General features: G+C 33.9%; 1 non-coding gene across 1 annotated transcript; it reads right to left on the bottom strand.

Annotated features, from left to right (window-relative positions):
- Window positions 1–3,632: 3,632 nt before the first annotated feature.
- Window positions 3,633–3,704, bottom strand: TRNAQ-CUG (transfer RNA glutamine (anticodon CUG)). The gene has a single exon. It is a non-coding gene; the product is annotated as a tRNA-Gln (tRNA).
- Between the last annotated feature and the right edge of the window lie 5,751 nt (window positions 3,705–9,455).

Genomic DNA, 9,455 nt, shown 5'->3' with positions numbered 1-9,455 from the left:
CTAAAAATTCTTCATATAAAGATATTGCGGCACAAAAGGCCTAACCGAATTGCTTTGCAAAATTACATATCAGTAACGTATCTATCAGCTTCGAAACTAGGCGAAAATTTGACTTGAATTTCTTCTAAGGAACTAACATCTATTAGAATTATAAATCCAACTGCAAACATTTTCAGATGAGACATTTAGGGCATGAAGATGCCTGCACGAATTAATAGCTCTATGCTGTAGTCCTGTGCTTTGCGGAAATAGGGCGAAGAAAGTGGAACGTAAATCGACAAGGAGAGTTCGGGCAGAAATACTGCACACAGTGCATCTATATTTTGAGACGGACTGTTCTCGTCATCCTTTCCCCAGTCCTAAATAATTTAAAAGACCAGCAGGAAGACCCGATGTTCAGATGTGAATAATCCAGAGAAAAGGGCTGTAAAATCTTTCTCCTCTATAGTCCAAGTCAGCTTACTTCATACTCTAAGGGTGAAACCTAACCATTTTCCCCCCATTACTACTTATGTTAGTGGATTATGGTGATTTTCTAGTTTGCAGGTTGAATTTTCTTTTGCCAACTTCTTTTCGAATTTCCATACTGGCAAATACTGCAAATGGTAGTGATTTTGTAACTGGTATGTTGGCAGCTGAGACAAATATCGACAACATTTGTCGGTACTAGAGTTCCATGAAATTAAAATTGAACTAGATTTCTGAGCCGGTTACTGGAAGCTAATGAAATTTGAACATACTAATAATTAATTAATATCAGTATTAATACATAATAGTTATTTTATATGTTGCATTGTGGTTATAATTCAAGACCATGGTCAGGTAAGTTTTCGGAGTTAGCACTAATAATTTCATGTGGTCAAAACAAAATACACCACACCTGTGGAGTAACGGTCAGCACGTCTGGCCGCGAAACCAGGTGGCCCGGGTTCGAATCCCGGTCGGGGCAAGTTACCTGGTTGAGGTTTTTTCCGGGGTTTTCCCTCAACCAATATGAGCAAATGCTGGGTAACTTTCGGTGCTGGACCCCGGACTCATTTCACCGGCATTATCACCTTCATTTCATTCAGACGCTAAATAACCTAGCTGTTGATACAGCGTCGTAAAATAACCCAATAAAATAAATAAAATAATAAAACAAAATACATTTTTAGGTTAGGTTTCATGAGTGAATTGCATATTGCCAGACAAAATACTTAACATGTTGATCCCTTTCTCGTGTAGTTTGCCTACGAAAATGTGTTACAAATTATTGAATCATTTAGAATAACCTTCCAACATAAATTATGGTAAGTAAATAAGTAATTTAGTACGTAGGATCGTGTGATATCTGGTAACAGTTGGCAACACTGACAAGACGGCAATATTTGCTGTTTAGGAACGGTTCCTATGTGACCCTCAGTATACACTTGTTCCTTTTTCTGTCAGTATCGAGTACCGAAGTATAATAGTACATTATGCAACGCGCCTATAATGATAGTAATTAAGACGTAAGTATGATTGTTTATGAAACGAGCGCAAGCTCGTTTCATAATTTTCATACGAGCGTCTTAATTACCATTATAGGCAAGTTTCATACGACTTTTTATGCTCGACCATATTTCTGACTTGAAAGTATTCAAAATTATGGTTATGTGCGAACTGACCTGAATTGTGAGATGTGCGCAGACGCGAAAGTATTGATTTTTTCCGAGGCCGAATTTCATTGACCTTGGCACAGAATAAGATGAACATTACTCTGGCATAACCTGAAAATTGATTTAGAATTGAAAAACGAGATGACAAATTGAATTTATTTGGAATATTATTTACAATTAACTCTAATTATTATAGTAACAGAACATAACCTTCTGCGACAGTATTGGATTTCCAGCCTCCGTGACTTTTCGCTAATTCTCTTTCGATTGCATATCCGAGAATAATCGATACTTGCGGTTTTATAACGGTACAAAGCTGACTTGTCATTGGCTGAACACCTGTAAGCTGAGTTGTCATTGGCTGAACACCTGTACTTTAATGAGTAGGTGTACTTTAATGACATGCTCACTGAAATGGTGCGACCGTCATGTGTAGGGTGACCAGACGTCCTCTTTTGTCCGAACATGTCTTCTTTTTTAGGACTTTGTGCGGGGTCCGGGCGGATTTTTTAAAAATCAACAAATGTCCTCCTTTTCGTAACTTGTATGTACGCCTGATATTTTGAAATTATCTGATTTGACGCCCTTTTTCAAGTAATTTTCCTGTAGGTGGCAGCAGCATCGATGGAATATACTCTTTGCCAACGATCATAACACTCTTTGATCCTTCTTGTTATAGTCGTTGCTCACAGGTTGCTAGTAAATTGAGAGATCGAGGAGCGAATGTAAGTCTAAATAAACATTTTCTGTCCTCTTTAATAATTACAGTTCCTTTGACTTTCATATGTAGTTAACTGTAAAATCATTATTATTAATTTTGTCATAATTATTTTGTAATAAAATAAATATTAATTTACTTTTAAGTATGATATAAGTCTAAAACTGCACTGCAAATATTTTGTAATAAAATAGATATTAATTTACTTTTAAGTATGATATAAGTCTAAATCTGTACTGCAAATATTTTGTAATAAAATAGATATTTACATAAATTAAAGTATAATATAAGCCTAAGCCTACCATCTAAGTACATATTTTCTGCCCTCTTTTTTCGAACAATGTCATCCTTTTTGAAGCTTTGTGTCCTCTTTTTTTTTATCGATGTGAATCTGGTCATTCTATTCATGTGTAGGCCAATGCCCAAGTTTTGAACAAACATTTATTTATTTATTTATTTATTCTGGTGTAGTTAAGGCCATCAGGCCTTCTCTTCCACAACACCAGGAATACAAATACAAAAATAGAAATAAACAGAAAAAAATACACTATATACAAAGTAAAGCTACACAAGAAATAAAGAGAGAGAGAAAAAACACTATAAACAAAGTAAAGCCACACAAAAATATACACGGGTTGTAGTCACACAAACTTTAAATGAGTGATTAAGTATCATAATTAATATGCTCTTTAATAAATTTTATTTGCTTCAGTATTTACAATTTGTAACGTACCAACTGCCAACGTTATCTTGTAAATAATTGAGAATGTATGGATACCTCAAAACCTTAGTGATCGAAGTGCAAATTTGAAAAATCCACATTCAGAGCACTATCGAATTCGAAAAATCCTTATCGTTTAATGCTACAGTGATCCAAGTGCCAATTGCAACATCTGCTATCCAAGACCTACAAAATCCCTTTTTTAAATTCGCTACAACAACTCTAAGTACGATCATCATTGTATTGAGTAAACGTTTTGTTTAATCGCAAATTTGAAGTTTTCATTCAGAGCGAAATTGTCGCCTGCATCGTTAGCGGCTGAGCTCACGTGACTGAAACTCTTCACTTCGCCACTGCTCTGCGTTTGGCGCTAACGTACTATCCTCTCTCTTGACGTTTGGCTACTGCTGCCATCTACAAATTTTACTACACAAATAAATAAAATATCTTTATATAAATATGTATATAATAAAACATCACCAGGCGTATAATAATAGAACATAACGTAATGTGTACAACGAAACAGTGTTTTGAACTACAAAAAAAAAAAAAAAGTAGGTCCCACCGAGATTTGAACTCGGATCGCTGGATTCAGAGTCCAGAGTGCTAACCATTACACCATGGGACCAGATGATACAATAAGCTCATGTACTGTGTATACTATTTCCAGGAGAAAGTACCAAGTCACATTAGAAAAATTATTAAATTACATTGACGGGGAAAAAATTGAATATTTAAAATTATAAAGCGCTTCGCTCTTATGAAAGCTATTAAGATTTACTGATCAGTGATTACAAATATAATAGGCCTATACATAGGCTATAGTACTTAACAGAAAGGGCTTTAGATAAAGGAAAAAGGGCCGTTTTCATTTGCTTTTCCTTCATTTCTAATCCTTTTTTGTGATATAAACACTATTTTTATAAGTGTTTTAAGTAGGGTTTGAATTAAAAGACGGGATGGGGGGATTTTCGCCCTGTTCGAAAGTTATGCCCCTCTCATAAATTCATATTAACATCCCTGCCCGGGATAACTTCTACCCCCTCTCACAAAATATAATTGCTTTAGTTCGAGTATACTTTATAAAGTTCAGTATAAAGCAAGCAAAGAAAATAATATTGATGTATTATCATAACCGGCAAGTTGACAACAATCAATAACTTAGGAATTACACATCTTATCTTAAGCCTGCTCATGGATATAATTAATATTATTATTATTATTATTATTATTATTATTATTATTATTATTATTATTATTATTATCATCATTATTATAATCAAGATGCAAGACAAGCAACTCAGTGCGACCAAGCCTTGAGCCGTATCGAATGAGGATAATAATAATAATAATAATAATAATAATAATAATAATAATAATAATAATAATAATAATAAGACATCACTCAGTGGCGGCGCTAGGATTTGCGAGGCCCTAGGCAAAATGTATCCAAGTCTCTATATCAATATGACAATAATAATAATAATAATAATAATAATAATAATAATAATAATAATAAATCACTCAGTGGCGGCGCTAGGATTTGCGAGGCCCTAGGAAAAATGTATCCAAGTCTCTATATCAATATGACAATAATAATAATAATAATAATAATAATAATAATAATAATAATAATAATAATAATAAGACATCACTCAGTGGCGGCGCTAGGATTTGCGAGGCCCTAGGCAAAATGTATCCAAGTCTCTATATCAATATGGCAATAATAATAATAATTTATTTTATTTATTTATTTAGAATATTAACGTGCAAAACAACAGCACAAGGCCAATTAAAGTTTAGCACGATACAAAAACAGAACAAAACAACAAATGATGATGAGAATGAATGATAGAAAATGGCAATGAGATGAAATACAAACAATATAATAGTCTACATCAATCATAGACATAATAATAATAATAATAATAATAATAATAATAATAATAATAATAATAATAATAATAAGGCATCACTCAGTGGCGGCGCTAGGTTTTGCGAGGCCCTAGGCAAAATGTATCCAAGTCTCTATATCAATATGACAATCTTTTTATTATTTTTTTATTTTATTGGGTTATTTTACGACGCTGTATCAACATCTAGGTTATTTAGCTTCTGAATGAGATGAAGGTGATAATGCCGGTGAAATGAGTCCGGGGTCCAGCACCGAAAGTTACCCAGCATTTGCTCGTATTGGGTAGAGAGAAACCCCCGGAAAAACCTCAACCAGGTAACTTGCCCCGACTGGGATTCGAACCCGGGCCACCTGGTTTCGCGGCCAGACGCGCTGACCGTTACTCCAAAGGTGTGGACAATATGACAATGATAATAATAATAATAATAATAATAATAATAATAATAATAATAATAATAATAATAATAATAATAATAATAATAATAATAGAAGTAGTAATATATTAAACTACTCGCCATATTTTGTAGCTGAATTCTGACCATGCCTTCATTTTTAGTCTTACAAAAAAATCTTCTTACACACTGACAATACAGAGGTGTGAAAATTATTAGAATAATCTTAATTTTAAAGGTTTTTTAATAGTTCCTTTACAACTATTCATTTAATTGATGAATATTGGTATATAATATTACTATACTGATGCAGGATATATTTACTACTAACAATGCCGGAAAGCATTGTTGTACATTGGTATTTTTCTTATTTTACAATTGTTATGGGAATTCAGAAATTATTATATTATGTTGGCGGAATTGGAAACATCAAAAATTAATTAAGAAATGCTTTAAACAAATTGTTCTTTGCGTTTACATTGTTGTGAAGGTTCAAATGAACGTATACATCTGTTTTGTGCATATAATTTTTTATGTTTCCAATTCCGCCAACATAATATAATAATTTCTGAATTCCCATAACAATTGTAAAATAAGAAAAATACCAATGCACAACAATGCTTTCCGGCATTGTTAGTAGTAAATATATCCTACATCAGTATAGTATTATATACCAATATTCATCAATTCAATTAATATTTGTGAAGGAGCTATTAAAAAAACCTTTAAAATTAAGATTATTCTAATAATTTTCACACCTCTGTAAGTCAAAGTAATCTATTAGGTTAATATTTTTGAAACGAACTAAAATGTTTGCACACGACATTAATTTTTCTACTTTTCACTAAACTGAAATCTTGAATTACAACTGAAATCTGGACTATTTTCATGGGATCTTAGATGAGATGTAAGGTTTTTACAGTCGGTATAGAAAAGGGTGAGGTCGGAAAAAGTCGGCAAGCAAAACAATATGCCCTATCTTGATTTTTAGAATGCAGGCTACAAGCCAACGTCGATCCTGTTTTAACTATGTTCCATAATACATTATGTTAGTTTGCCTGTTTGCATACATGTAAATCCGGGCTTTATTGCGATCACATTGCACTGATGGGAAAAGGTTAAATCTCCATGGACTGCTCTCAAGCGTGATATATTCCCACCACGCTCTCAAGAAGATCCGTTGGAGAACTGCTCCCAGATCATCGAATAGCTCGCTTGCGTTTTGCACATCAGCTTCAGTGACCAACTCTCTCGTATTTTCCGGGAACTCCCGTATCTGAGCTAATATTTTTGGATTCTCCCGGCTCCCATATTGATCTTCTAATCCTCCCGTATTTTTGTCAGTCATGATCGCCAATTTTAATGCAATATAATAATAATAATAATAATAATAATAATAATAATAATAATAATAAGCTTGTGACCTCACATGCCAGAAATGCTACTGCGCATATAGCAGCCGACCGCCTTCCGAACTGCCGTCTAGTTCTAGGTTCGCTTACACCAGTGACCGGCATGTTCCGTGCTCTGTGACGTCATACGACGTAGCCGCCTTGCTCTTTGCTCGGCAATCTCTGCATACTGAGCACAGCGTGGAGAGAAGGTTCAACTGAACAGTGGTGGTGCGGCGTCTATGCACTGACAGAGCACGATCCATTCATCTGAGATAGTATGGGAACAGCACAATTACAATACATTTGTACGAAAACAAAACTGTACAACCTTCATAAATCAATGTAACAAAATATTTTGGTTTGTAATCAAATTTACTGTACTTACAATAATATGAAACTCATAATACAGCCACTTGCAGAAGCGTTTGCATATATAAATGAAATTCCGAAACTGCTATAAACATACAAACATATACATAAATACTTTAAGCAGTACTGCAACACTTTATCTACTCGGAAACTTGAAAACAGTTCAAGGGTTTTTAACACACATTTCTCTACATAATATACAGATTAAACTACATAGGCCCTATCTTGGTGAGTAGTATGCAAAGTATATTTCAACTTTTGAAACACACCATCACTTCGTGTCACTACCGTGCCCAAGCTAAACGCTTTGTCGAGATTTTTTTCCTCTTTTCTCGCGTACTAATTTTGCAATATTTGGAGTCATAGCCTGGCTGACACACAAGCGAAGAATATGTTTCAAGTACAGATCAGACAGGTGGTTTCTATGTTGTGGTTTGCAGATCTTCATACAAGAAAAGAACTGTTCACATACATACGTAGATCCGAATATTAGCAGCAAATCTATGCAATCGAGGGAATCTTGCCTGGGGAAATCTTCTATAAAATGTAGATAGATCCTTTTAGTTTTCAACAGTTCCGTTCTACTGCTGCACTGACGCCACTGCGCTGGTGTGTGCTAACATTAATACGACTCAACTGCTCGCTCTCCCAAGCTCTTGCGATCTGACTGGCTCTTACGTCACAACTGCAGCATCTGCCGGCCACTGGCTTACACGATCAGAAAATTGGAGGTTAGATATCCTTGAACGCCAGTGTACCAGTGTATATACCAATCAATTACAATTCAGTTCAGATGGTCCTGATTCTTTGTATGCACATTTGATTGTAAAGAGTTTTTTTTTTTTTTTTTTCCAATTTGCATAGCAGGATAACAAATTAAATGTTCTGCAGCATCTTGTTGACAAATACAAACAGGGTACGTTAAAACCTGGGAAACAATGTATTTTTAAATATTACTCTACTCAATATTGTGATATAAATAATACTTGTATTATATTTAAATTGATAGTTTTGTATTGGAAATGTAAAGCATTACATCAATAAATACAGGCTTCACATCCCCTTCCCCAAGCAAAAAAATTGCGCTAAAATTTGTCGTGACTAAGTCTCCCGTATTTTTGTGATGAGAAGTTGGCTACCCTAACATCAGCACTGGCATTGGAAAATTTGAAGGACGGTGGAGCTCAATCTGTATTGTTCACCTGTCTACGTTCACCAGACTGACGCCGACGAGAGGCCTGGAGAATGGTGTACAGATGTCACGGAATGTCTACAAGATCATATCTTTGCGCTTGCTCCATTTACAGGTGATAACTTCCACTGTGATGAAACCCTTCCTTGTCCCTAAGCTGCTCTGAATAACAATGGTTACTCAACGTAGATAATGTTACATCGCTCTGCTATTTAAACTTTAAAAGTCTCCTATCCGCTACATTCCACTCCCGAGTGACACAACCAGGGTAAATGGCCCTGTTCTACAATTTTGCAGCGAAGTGACGTCATAAAGTTGATAAAAAGAAAGGTCATTCTGAAATAGAACGCTATGTTTTTGTTCTATGTAAATGACTAACATTGTAGCGGCACTGCAAAATCGCTCGCGAAATCGTGTTTTGTGCGTTACGTCAGCAGCAGGGACTACAGACGTGGACAAATTATTAGCAAAATTGAAGATTTTTATTATATATTTTTACAAAATATGATTCTTCAATTTAGACTACAGTTGACATTTTTGCGTATTTCCAAATTATTAGCAAAATTGAAGATTTTTATTATATATTTTTACAAAATATGATTCTTCAATTCAGACTACAGTTGACATTTTTGCGTATTTCCAAATTATTAGCAAAATTGAAGATTTGTATTGTATATTTTTAGAAAATTTGACTCTTCAATTTGGACTACATTTGATATTTTTGCATATTTACAAATTATTAGCAAAACTGAAGATTTTTATTATATATTTTTACCAAATTCAACTCTTCAATTTGGACTACAGTTCACATTTTGGATATTTCCCAATTATTAGCAAAACTGAAGATTTTTTATTTTATTTTATATTTTTACAAAATTTGAATCTTCAATTTTGACTGCAGTTGACATTTTTGCATATTTATAAATTTTTAGCAAAATTAAAGATTTTTGTTATGTATTTTTACAAAATTTGGCTCTTCAATTTAAACTACAGTTGACATATTTGCATATTTCTGTCTACTGTAATGATGGAAATATGCAAAATTGTCAACTGTAGTTTAAATTGAAAAGTCAAATTTTGTAAACAGAATTATCATAAAAATCGTCAATTTTGATAA

The sequence above is a fragment of the Periplaneta americana genome, chromosome 6, assembly GCF_040183065.1.
Source record: "Periplaneta americana isolate PAMFEO1 chromosome 6, P.americana_PAMFEO1_priV1, whole genome shotgun sequence".
NCBI lineage: Eukaryota > Metazoa > Arthropoda > Insecta > Blattodea > Blattidae > Periplaneta > Periplaneta americana.
This window is presented reverse-complemented; position numbering and strand designations above follow the sequence as displayed.